This window comes from Rhagoletis zephyria, unplaced genomic scaffold, assembly GCF_001687245.7.
Source record: "Rhagoletis zephyria isolate East Lansing unplaced genomic scaffold, Rhagoletis_zephyria_1.1 Rzeph_scaffold_00092, whole genome shotgun sequence".
In the NCBI taxonomy this organism is placed as follows: Eukaryota; Metazoa; Arthropoda; class Insecta; order Diptera; family Tephritidae; genus Rhagoletis; species Rhagoletis zephyria.
This window is the reverse complement of record NW_016157176.1, coordinates 455,352-468,572: the sequence shown is the minus strand read 5'-3', so window position 1 is coordinate 468,572 and position 13,221 is coordinate 455,352. Positions and strand designations below refer to the sequence as shown.

General features: G+C 36.7%; 1 long non-coding RNA gene across 1 annotated transcript in view; it reads left to right on the top strand.

The window, feature by feature from the left end:
- The first annotated feature begins 4,880 nt into the window (after positions 1–4,880).
- The window catches only part of LOC108375274 (uncharacterized), a 13,158-nt gene continuing 4,817 nt past the window's right edge, over positions 4,881–13,221 (top strand). Inside the window, exons 1-2 of the long non-coding RNA XR_001849148.1 lie at positions 4,881–4,891; positions 12,724–12,734. This is a non-coding gene — a long non-coding RNA (uncharacterized LOC108375274). The remainder of the gene's footprint in view (positions 4,892–12,723; positions 12,735–13,221) is intronic.

Below are 13,221 nucleotides of genomic sequence, written 5' to 3'. Positions count from 1 at the left end.
TTAAAAGGAGTCACTGCGTATGTGTCAAATTAAAATCATCAGCACAACTAACTAAAGCCACATACAAAAAGTGTAAATTGTATTTTTTTTTGTCTGGGGCAGGATATGGGCAAATCTAAAAAACGGTGACAGGTAATAAGATCAACGGATATAAGGTACCTTTTTAAAAGCGAAATAAAATCAATTGACATTATTGCTCTTTCAAACATTAAATTTGTTTAGCTTCGCGGCGGCCCGCGTACCCCGCGCGACCGGCATGCCCACCACGTCACGCTACGCCACGGCCCCCCGGCCCCCCTTCCCCGTCTACCGCCGTGCTGTAACGCAGGTAGATTTATTTTTTGTATACGTTGAAATAAAATGTTTATATATTTCAAACATCGAGGGCTTATATTCAATAATACCCTCTATCTGCACACTTTTCACAAAGATGAGATTCTGATAAAAAAATCCACCTAAGCTTTAACTGTCATCGGTGATATTAATGCTACCTTATATAACGACAGGTAATAAGTCCCAGATGGTTTCTAAAATCACAAATTAGTTTTTGTGCAAATTGCAGGTATTAATGAATTCAAGCCCTCGATATTTCACATTTTTATATTTGTAAGTTATTGGAAGCAGGGATGCCAATTTGGCTCAAACCGTGCCATTTGTACCTATTTTACTTCAAATGGCACTTAATTTTTCAATTTGGCACAAAGTGCCAAAATGGTACTTTTGTAAAAAGAATAACATTTCAATACATTTTTGTGAAATCCTTTGCGTGCACTTCTTTTTCTCAACTAAAATTTTCTAATTTATAAATGCTATTCAACTGGTTTATCTAATTTTATCATTGCACTTTTGTTTTGAAAATGTGGTTTTATTTTATTGCTAAATGTGAATGACTAAAAGGAATGGCACCTAATAAATAGTGTCGTCGTTCGCCTTGCTTTTAAATGATGTCACAAATTGCTGGCGGAGACATGAATACAGTGTACGAAAATTCGTTTTCTATAATTGTTTCCTTATAGAAAGGTTGGTTTCTTTTCCACCTTAGACATTCCGAATTCGTTCAAAATATGCTAATATAAAACACAGAATATTTTCAGTGTTCCTCCGGGGTTTTGGACATGTAAAAAGGGGCGTGGCACATCCCACAGGCGCGGACCTTTTTATCAGCTACGAATTCGGAAACGTAAGTGCCAAGAACTTGAAATTTGGTATGCGGGCATATCTATGGTAGGCGCTTATATTAAGGTATATATAAATGAGTTTATAGAAAAGGGCGCGGCACGTGCCATAGGCGTGGACTATTTTACCAACTATAACTTCGGAACCATAAAGGCCCGTCCACATAGAACTTTGGCGTTGCGTTGGCGTTGGTGTCGCTTCAACAGCTGACTATGAATACATGAATTCAAATGCAGCCGTCTACATAGCCAAAATTCGGCAATGCTCACGCCAACACAAAGCAAGACGATGGCCAACTCTCATCTTTTCGCGCGCGTCGCTCGTCAGCTGTTGCAAATAAATAAAATTGTGTGAAATATTGTTCCTTTTTAATCAAGTGCGGGCAAGAAATATCGTTTTTAGTGCAATTATTGATATTAAATATTAATTTATCTGTCGTTAGTATGTTAATTTAGTGGCCCAAGCATTCGCTTCCAAGCGTTCATTGTAGCAAGCATACTTTTAACCAACGCCAACGCCAAAGCCAACGCGAAAGTTCTATGTGTGGACCGGCCTTAAGTCACATCAACTTGAAATTTGGGGTGCAGACATATCTACAGCAGGGGCTTATAGTAAGGTATATATAAATGATTTTATAAAAGAGGACGTGGCACATCCCATAGTCGTTTGAATTTTTATCAGCTATAACTTCGGAACCATATGTCACATGCAATTAAAATTTAGTATACAGACGTATCTACGGTAGGTGCTTATAGTAAGGTATATATACATGAGTTTTTGAAAGGGGGCGTGAAATATGATGAACTTTGGCACGAACACATATCCATGGTAGGTGCTTATAGTAAGGTTTGTATACATGAGTTTGTAAAAGCGAACGTGGAGCATAGGCGTGGAATTTTTAATCAGCCATAAATTGGGAACCACATGAACTTGAAATTTGGTATGCAGACATACATATATATGGGAGCTGTTTAGCCTAAAATATGAATTTTTAAAATGGGGATACATATCTATTCATTAATTACGTATATCACTCGGATATTTTAAACTGTGTATTACAGTCTTTTCCTACACGGAAAGATGAAACTTTTTTTATGCCGTGATGCTGTTAAATGAAAAATGTTCATTCGTAATGAATAAATCTCCTTCCGAAATAGGCATTCTACCGGAAAAGTGCAGCTATACTAAAACAGCTAAGCGAATAAATGGAATGAACCGTAGTAGACTAATTTCAATTTAAAAATTCTATCTATTAATAATGAAACACGATTTGTAGTACAGAAAATGATGACAAATACATACTAGTTGAAGCACGATAAAGCTAAAAGTTTCGTTCATAAGGATGCCTTAATTTAAACAGAAAGAAAATAATTTGTCTCCTTTAATTTATGCTGAACTGAATATTGTACTACTGTTTTATATTTGGATTTATTTACGTCGGGTGCTCTGCCTTGTACCATATAAAGAAGAGAAAAAGGTGGACCGCGTCTGTATTTTTACTTTTTGCTTTTTACATGCAATAATTAAAAATAATTGTTAACCAAATGTCCAAATTCGAACTTCAAAGGCCCATTTCTCGATTTTGGAGGCTAACTTCTAAAAATAGAGAAATCGCTTTATTTACTTATGACTCAGTCTCTTAAAAAAAGTTGGTTTGGCCCAATACCCAGCCGAGTGCTGTACGGTGTAATAGATTGGCGCTTAAACAATATGCTAGTGTTTGGCCGAGGTACCTACAGTTTTACGCCGACTCCGAACGATCCATATACGAGTATTTAGATGAAAAATCCGGCCAAAAGTCAGATTTACCAACTTTGGCGAGTTTGGAGTTTTCCTAGAATTAAATAAGCGATCTATTGAAAGGTAGCTATTAAAACTTCCTCCGCTGCTTTCCGTTGACATACGTCCACCAGAAAGCAGCCAATGTTGTGATAACTTTTTTTGTTCTCAACGCATTCAATCGTTCTACTTGTTTCTTCGGTAATTGTGTTTTAGTGAAAACCTATTTCTACAAAAAACTTCTTGGGCATTGATGAAGAAAATAAGATCCATTATTAAAATTTAAATTTAGATTAACTGCTTTTAATATGGCCTCCTTTTAGAAAATTTAAAATCGGCCCATTTTGATACACATATCGTCACTACACACGAATAAAGGCGCGCTAGTGTTTTGACGGCGAAAAAAGGCGCGTAAAAAAATTTTGCGAAAAAGATGCTTATGAAAAACTTCGGCGAATTATGCTAAGAGTCTTTGACGCTGAAATTTTTGTATGCGTCTTTTTCCGCCGTCAACTTTTGAGCTCGCGCCTTTATTCGTGTCTAGTGACGATATATTTATAATAAAATTTTTTAAATGTTGGTGTTTTTGTTGGCTCGTCAAGACTTAGTTTAAGAACTGGATTATAGATTAAATTTTGTTTATTAAATACAGTAAAAAACTTCTTTTTTTTAGACATTAAGCACACTAAGTTCGTTAATCTCTATTTTCGGTTTTTATGTAAAAAAAAATTTTGTTTTCTTCTAGGCACTGGAATGGAACCACCTCTGAGGTTCCACCTTTCCTTTAAAAAAAGATTTATTGAAATCGCCGCTTACCGTGCCCAAAAGTTATGCGGTAACGTAGATAAAAGAGACCAAAAAGAAGTAAAAAAAGCCTAAGTTCGGGGTAAATATAGTTTTTCACTTTTCTGAAAACTACCGTTACAAGGTAAGAAGAGTGCTTTTACCCCAATTTCTAACAATTTCGATGGTATGTTCAGTTATACTTGATGAGATAAACTTATATGCTTCGATGTGGGCTGCATCACGCCCACTTTCCAAAATGCTATAATAATGTTTCTTCAATTTAATAGTGTTCGCTTTATTTTTGTGGAAACGAAACAAGTTTTGCAAGTTCTGGATCATTTCTACACTCTTTTTTTTTAAATATTTCTCGTATTCCAGCTGTGCTTTGCGTTTAGTTTTTCGCATCGTGTTTTTACATATTCGTAATTTTTTTTTATTAAAATCAATTGGTGCTAGTTCTTGATTGTGTGTGGATTTATATGACCACACTGAGGATTTGACAATAACCTTTGTAATCTACAGTCAGTGGCGTAGCCAGGGGGTGGGGATTGGCAGAGTACGTTGTGACAGAAGGAAGCAAAGTTAAGATGGCCTTTTTAGCGACTTCAGGATATTTACTCTTAACACTAATCCAAGACTCTTTCAGAGACACAGATTCAAATGTGTGTTTCAATAATCTGACAAAGATTTTAGGTGATTTGCCAAGTGCTCAATTATGACATTTCACATTTCATTTGGCAATTCATCGCGGTCCTTGTAGAAAGTTGTTTATAACTACGGTGACCATTCGTTCCAATTTTGGAGGGACAGTATCAATTTAGAGAAAATTGTCCCGCTGAATATTTTTTTTAAAATCGGGACCTATAAGTGTGCCGATTTTGGATATTTGTACCCATTAAATCTCGATTTTCATGGTTTTCTTTAAAAATAATTTTTCTGACTAACGTGGCAGCACTTACGTTATCACAAAAAGAACATAGAATATTTATAAGGGAGTCATAGCCAGCATCCTTATTTTCTATAGTCTTTGGTTATGTTTATTCTGTCAAACTGGTACTCTCGCTATCATTTTTGCTTCATTTTTTATGTTTTTATAATCATATGAATCTTGTTTTTCTTTATCAAACGCTACTAACTTGAATTAAGTGAAGTTATAAAAAAATACAAATGTCCTCAAAAAAATTTATGAATATTAAAAATGTATATGTATATATTTTGTGCATTTTTGCGATATTTTTTAATTTTGTTTTAAATAAAACTGTTTTAAAAGATGTAATGTCTTTTTATTCTAAAAAAAAAAAGACACAGACATCTGGTCACCGTATATATAACCATTTGGCTACAGCGGCCAACAACACATACCGGTAAAAAAAAAAAGCTGTCAAGCGCAAGCTCAACGCTCTTATGTAGGTATGGCCCTCAGTACGGCAATCATACCAACTACGAGTACATATGTAAATATACTTGAAAATAGGTAATTGCGTCTCGGTCAAGCTGTTTATAGAAATTTTCTTTCTGTGTGCATTTCGCGGAACCCCTGTGACTTTTTTACGAAACTCTTGGGTTCCGCGGAACCCACTTTAGGAAGCTCTGTTCTTGATTACATTTTTTTAGCATTTTACAGGTATATTTCCCTAAGTTCATAACTGCTGCCAGGAGGAGGTTCATGACCTTACACTGGCTTCATCTGAGACAGCACCTTTTATCTCGGATTTAAGGGTTATGAGCGAACAGTCTTTTTCGGATCATAGGTATATTCACGCGAAACGCGTCCTCCTAGCAAGCCCTTCAGGAGCCTGAGGAGCACCAACTGGGATCTGTATAGCAAGAACCTTTGCGGAGAGCTCCCTGATGAGCCAGATCCAAATTCTGTGCAGTCGGCGGACTCGCTGGAGGAGCTTGTTGAAATTTTCAGCTCTGCGTGCGAGGATGCTCCTGAAAGCGCATGTCCGCTGAGATTTCAGACAGGCAGAGGGAAATCCCTTTGGTGGACTGTGGAGCTCTCTGAGTTAAGGTCGGTGGAGTATATTGTCTTCTGATTGGGAACTCTATAAGGTTGGACTAGGAATCTACAAGTCCGAGATAAGAAAAGCAAAAAAGATTTCATGGAGGTATTTCTTCGAAGACGTTGAAGGGTGTCATGAATCATCCAGATTTAGGCGTATTCTCGCTAGGAGTCCTGTTCCGCTGGGTTACTTGAGGGATGAGGCAGGACATTGGATTATGAGTAGCGAGGAGTCGCTTAGCTTGCTCCTGGATACTCACTTCCCTCCAGTCCCTCCCCTGGGGAAATCTCCTTAAGAGAAGTGCGTTGTGTCGTTGTGTTTTCATAAATAGCTTTTGCACTGTCTGTTTTTTTTTTAATTTTACAGCAAAACGACAGCCAAAGCATTTGATTTTTCCTGAATTGCTGTTGCTTTGCTTTCGATTTCATTTATGCCGAAGTCAAATCACAGCAAAAGCAAACTAAATGAAAAAATTACAGCATTTTTAAACCCATCGAAAACTTGCTGCGTGGCAACTATCATGGCAGCGCCTGCTTGCCTCGCATGGTGAGCAGGGGCACCCCGCAGAGAGGTTTTCTCTCACCCCCACCCTGGGTCGTCGTGGTGAACGAGCTACTAGTGGAGCTGGAGAAACACGGGTAATTGCCTATGCAGACGATGTTGCACTCCTAGTTAAAGGTAAATACCTGAACACGCTGTATGAATTGACTCAACGGTACCTTAACATAGTTGCTAACTGGGCGGCCAAAATTGACCTCGCCGTCTCCCCAATAAGACAGAACTGGTCTTATTCACAACAAAATATGAAATCCCCGCCGCTGTTCTTCCCTCGGTTGGAGGGTCAAGTACTTGGGCTTGATCCCATACAGGGAGTTGTCGTGGAGGCCAAACATCGAGGAAAGGGCAAGAAAGGCATCAGTGGCCTTGTATTGCAGTAGAGGAGCTATTGGTATGAGATGGTGTATATCGCCAATGTTGTCTTTTGGCTCCACGAGACCGTAGTCAACCCAATTATGTTCTATGGCGCCCTAGTCTAGTGGAACTCACTGGAAAAGGCTAGCTAGGCAGCTGGATCGCGTACAACAGGCTACATTAGTCGGTATAAGTGGGGCACTGCGGACCGCCCCCACATTAGCATTGAACGTAACGTAAGCGTAGTGCCTGTCGACGTTGTAAACGACGTTTTCGCGGCGCGAACGGCCACTAGACTTAGGGAAACCGATTGGTTGACCAACTTAGGGACTAGACACTCTCGAGTTCTAGGGGGCTTCGATTTCATTCCGGATCGTACGAATTACTGCACCTGCTTGTCTCCTCTCTCTTTCGGCCGCGTCGGAGTACTTCTGCATTAGGCTTATTTGGGTTCCGGGTCATAGACACATTGGGGGAACTGCGTGGGTCAGCCAGGGAAGGAACCCGTGAAACGTTATCGCCGGATAAAGAGCGACTGGGGGTGCCATTGATCACTTGCGGTACACTCTTGGATAGATGGGTTTCATGTCAGCTCAGCAAGCGCTGGGCGAATGCCACGACATGCGCGATCGCAAGGTCATTTTGGCCAAAGGTGGACCGGGGGCAGTCGAGGACACTCCTCACACTCACAAAGCCACAGCTCTCACTTCTGGTGGGGGTTTTAACGGGTCACTGTCATATCGGCACTCACGCAGTAAGTCTGAACATTCTACCGGACCCCTTATTTCGCAGTTGCCTGGAAGAGGACGAGGTGGAATCACCTCAACACTACTTTCTTAGGTGCCCAGCGTTTGCGAGGCTAAGGTTTATTTTGGTTCTCACTTTCTAAATAGCCCCGAGGAGCTCTGGGGCATTGAGATCAGCCGTACTCGTAAATACATAATCGGCTCGGAGCATTTTAACGATAAAGTTTAGGGGGCCGTTCCAAATTATGGTATCACAAAGGGCAATCTTACATTGTCTAAGTGAGCTCCGGTTACACGAGGCTGCCACCTTACCTAACCTAACCTAAGATGTTTTGGAATAAAAACTACGCTCACGATCGCAGAATATTTTTTCTTTAAAAGTTGGTTTATTCTGAAATCACACCTCCTGCTAAGGTATCAAATTATTTGTAATTGTTTGTAGAATACAATACATACTTAAAAAGTTTTTATAGCGAAATTCTTCAAAAACTGTACGCGATAAACCGAAAATTTTAAAATTGTGAAAAGTAGAGTTACACATACATAAGTACTAATTGCACATTTTGCTGTCAAAAGTTATGACATAATTAATTTTTCCACTCTTAAAAATTACATTAAAAATTCACTTGTTATTAATATTTTTTTTTTTGAGTTAAAATATCTATAACTCAAAAGTGATGCAAAAAATCATGATAAAAATATAGTAAGGTAGAACCGCTGAGAGTCACTTTTCAAATTCTTGACGTTTCCAAACAATTTAATTTTTAAATTTACTCACAAACTCACACACACATTTTCATTTTCAAACTCAAGCAACAGCAATTTCGAACAATTTCATTTTTTTATTTTCACTTTTATATGATTTTAAAATGTTGGCAAACTTCAAAAAAAAATCATGGCCGACGAATTGAGAGAAACGTTCTACCTTGCTATATTTTTATCATGCAAAAAATGTATTCAAAATTTTGTTGAGGCTTCAAGTATACGTCTATGAATTATATTCAAAAGCAACCAGCTTGATATAGTTTACAACAATGAAATTAAAGCTAAATAATACAAAGGTTGCCTGTTTTTTAGATTTGCCCATATAGAATTCGCTTCTGTGTAAACGATTCAAGAGCAAGTAAACGGTGCCGAAGACAACGAATATGCACTCTTTGAAAGTGCAAGCACTCCACGAATGCCAGCGCAGTTTAAAGGACTAGGCGCACATCAGGCTGCTCTTGTGCATACGCTTATTGAAAGTGTGGCGACTTCAATTGCAAATTATGTACATGAGTACATACATATGTATATACATACATATCGACATCGCTCACAGCTTCCATAACTTGATAATCTTGGCCACAGTTTATGGTTTTGTCTAGTTTTGCATATCAGCAAGCTCCAGAACCGGACGCTTTGTTCGTACCGAGTTTGGTGATGGTTGGTTAAGCGGCTACTGAAGAACAGTATTTCTTTATAAGTGGGCGATGCCACGCCCATTTTCCAAAAATTTCATTATTGTCGTATTTTATACCAAAATTCCACTTCATATCCTAACTTTCAAAAATTTAAATCCAGTATTTACGGAACGATTTTCGAAAATGTCCCAATATTGGGGGTGGGCGGGGTTATTGCCCAATTTCAACACAACCTGTCTGCTAAATTTCGTTAAGATATCTCGTATTTTACTTGAGTTATCGTGTACGCGGACAAACAAACATGACTACAGACAACCGTTATGCGAACAAAGTTAATATACCCGACTCTTGCTGCTCCGTTTGCGCACTCTGGGCAACGTGAGCAACCCATGTGTGAGATGCGGTAACAAATCCGAGTGGAGTATTGCTTCACAGCCAGTGGCGGATTTAACAGTCTGCAAAAGAAACAATACTGACTGGGTCAAACAGAAGGGCCACCCCAGTGCTCTCACCAGCGACTATTTTGACATATTTTGAAACAGGAGGATAGAAATATTGAAAATATGTTGGGGTTGGTTCATTTTTCCGGCAGGTCGGAAAGATGATTTATTTTGGAACGAATTTTCGTCATCCCTTGTAAAGCTTGGCTGGCAGACAAACCGGTTTCGGCGTTGTGCCTTTTTCAGTGTAAAAACTGAAAATGTGCAAGTACGCTGTAGTGCTATTAAAGATCTTTTATTTGAGCCAAGGTAGAAGTCTATAGGCCCTTTGAGAGCCAAATTATAACGATTCTGAAGTTAAACTTCGAAATTTCATTCGACTTATTTGCATTTTTTCATTGCATTTAACTTGGCTCTCAGAGGGTCTAAAGATCTTGAATAGCAATAAAGCGTACTTATTATTCGAGTGATATAAAATTGTGAGAAGGATGCACAACTGCATGCAAATAAGAAAAAACACAATCAAAAATGCATTTCTTAAATTGAGGTGTTAAAATTTTTTTTCGATTTTCAAATAGTGGAATCGTGTTTCTCGTCTCAAAATCTATAATATTAGTGTAATAAAATATACAAACAACTTTTTTTTTAACAAATCCGGTGGATTTTGCATGTTTTTTTTCGAAGAACATAATTTTTTTAAGGTCAAGGAGTAGTTGTGGGTCAATGGCAGTATCTTTCCGTGAAAGGGAATAACATTAGCTTTCAAAACCAGTTTGTCAAAATATTGCTTCTTTCGAAAGCGCTAAGATTAATTCGCATGAAGCACACTGTGCGCCGCTTTTCTCTGATTTTAATGGAATACTTTTTTTGCTGCAAATGCATAGGAGCCGTGCTAGGGAGGGTAAACGTGAAATTTTCAATATTTTCCAAAATATGGATATGGTTGGAAAGGTAATTGAAAGACATTTGATTTGGTATGTGTATATTATATTTATATATAAATTATGGAAATTTTTTTTTAAATAAAAATTTGTTTTTCTTAAAAAAATATGTAACTAACTATACATATGCACAAAATAAGAAAGAGCACAAAAACACATTTAATTAAATATATGATTTATAATAAAAATTCTTAGGTAATATCACTAAATGTTAAAATAATATTTTATATGTTAAAAGAAAAATAGCTCTGCAGGCGAACATTTGGAAGAAAATATCGCACTATTTTTTGTTAAAAATTTTCATTTTATATCAAAATATCGTTTTATATAAAACAAACTAATAAAATATATAATATCAATACAATTGATTTATTTCGCTGTTGACGCTTGTCCTTAAACCTAACTATATAAGGTTATATACCAAATTAAAGGTATTTATATTTATATCGTTTAATATATGGGCGATTCCACCGTCACCGGTGGGATATTGGTACAGAAAAAATGTTCTTTCTTGTTTGACTTTAAGTATAAAGTTCTCAACAATTCGACATTTTGATAAAGCTAGACCTAATCTTATTAAGGCTGGTTTTCACTATGTCAAATTCAATGGCATTTGTCGTCAAATAAGTGAAAACACATTGTCAAATGAGATTTAAAAGCGGTATATCGATTGATTTCGATCAGGATGAATCATTAGTCGTGTACATGCGCTGATAAATCGGCTATATGTCTGTTTTTGGTCCATAATTTAATCGGTAAAGATATGAGTAAAGGAGATAAAGCTGTGTCAAAATATGTCGACAAATTTTGGCGTCAAAATATGACATAGTGAAAACCAGCCTTTAGATTAAACGAGCAATTCTTGTATATATGTATCACGGTACCCGGGAAGCAATTTCAACCTTCAAGTTGCTTCCCTTCGCCGATTCCTGTTGCTACTATTTCGGGGGACCTCACTGAACATTTTCTAAACAAAAGAGCAAAATCGTCGGGCGCTTTTTTTCTATGGTAACTTTTACTAATGAAAATATTACATAGCTCAACAAAAATTGGAAAAAATTTGGTTTCCGGAAATGTTAAAGCTGTTTTTGATAGACTCTTTTGTGCTGATTACGAATCTGTAAGTACAAATTTTCCACCAGCTTTAGATTTTGAGAAAAACCTGGTAAAAGCATCAAAATAATAGCAAAAACTGATTTTGGCGAAGTTTATTTTTCAACAAATGATTATAAGTGACCATCAAGTCAAGGTGCACGAATGGTATTTTTAAAGGGATAGTAGCCGAGAGTTCTAGCTTTAATTTAAACCCAAGTGTAAGGTTCTATCCCCTTTTGCTTTTTGCCTAGGCCTTTTCAAATATTGCGAAAAACGCGATTTTTCAAAGTGAAGTATATGCACTCCGGGCAAAGCTCGGTCAACCTGGTACTTGACCGGTTGACTTGGTATGAGTTGTTACCAGAGTGTCCAGATTTGGCGATTTCGCGCCAAATTGGCGATTTTTTTTTTTGATATTTGCGAGTAAAAATTTAGGAAATCGCCATTGGCCATCGATTTTTGTAGATTTTTCCCCTTCAACGAAAGTTTTACCAATTATAAAAATATACAAAACTTTGTTTTCCACGATAATTTTGCAGAAGAGGCTAATGAACTGCGTGATAAACTTGACTTAAGAAGCATATTAAAAGACTGTCAAAAATATTTAATCACGCTAATCGAAGAACTTTTGAAACGATTACCTAGCTAATTAAATACTTTTAAAAAAGCTTTGATTTTTTCAGCAGAGCTTCAGGGACCTGCCAATTCACTATTTGACTTTGAAGGAAAGAAAAGTAGCAGAAACTGAATATTTAAATCTTTTAACAGCCCTATTCTGTTGCCCTCACAAAAATCACCACACCCACTATTGTGAGGTTTCTGACTATTGTGAGTTTATCTCTGTGCTGGCGTAAATTCGAAAGCTCAAACGCTCACAATTGTCAGAAAATTTATGATGTACGAATGAGACCCTCACAAGAGAAAAACAGCCGATTTTTATTGAGCAATTGAATAATGTTTTGTTAATTTTCGGTCGCTAACAGTGCTTGTGTTAATTTTTTTTTAAACTAAAAGTATATTCGGTAATGACGGGAGTTATTGCTTGTTTTTGCGGCAGTTTCGGAAGAGGCACACTATTTAATTTCCATACAAACTTTTGCACCAAGTTGTGGATTGCAAACTGTGTGAAGTACTGGAGCTACACTCTAAAAGTATAAGTACTACTACTGAAAAGTGTTTATTTTTCAAGCAGAATCTGTTCAAGTATACGCACAAGATGTGCAAGATTTGATTTTGAACATGAGTTGTTTAAAATAAACACATGAAATGTTTAAAATTACAAACATTTTGAAAGTAAAAATATATTTTTTACAAATAATAAATACTAAGTGCCAGGGGCGCACGCAGGGATATACTTTTTGGGGGAAAGGGTTTGTACTTCTAAATATATATCATCAGCAAATACTGAAAATTCGCTCTTTAAAATACATTTACGAAAGTTTTATTTACAGTATGAAATAAATAAATAAACTTTTTAAAGTATCAGCAATTGCACTTTATTTACATAAAATTTACAAAGAACTCAGACGTTTTTAACCGGCTTCAAAAAAGGGGAGGTTATCAATTCTTCGGAGTATTTTTCCTTCTTTTATTTATTCCACCGCATAACTTTGCACCGCGTGAACCGATTCCAATAATTATTTTTTTACCGGAAAGATGGTACCTTAAGGGTCGTCTCGTAATTTGGTTTAGTTCCGATCATTAAATCATGAAAAAATTAACGTCTAAAGATGCACTCAACTTTCAAAAGTAATACAAAATTTTACAAAAGAACTTTAATATAAATAAATTAAATAATTTCACGAAATTTTTACACTTTTTTATTAATTTTCGTCGATTTCTGGTTTTTCATTTTTTAATAATTCGAATAACGAAAATTTAACTGAACTTGTATTTTTATCATGTAGCTCATTTTGGTGGAACGAATTCGAAGTTAG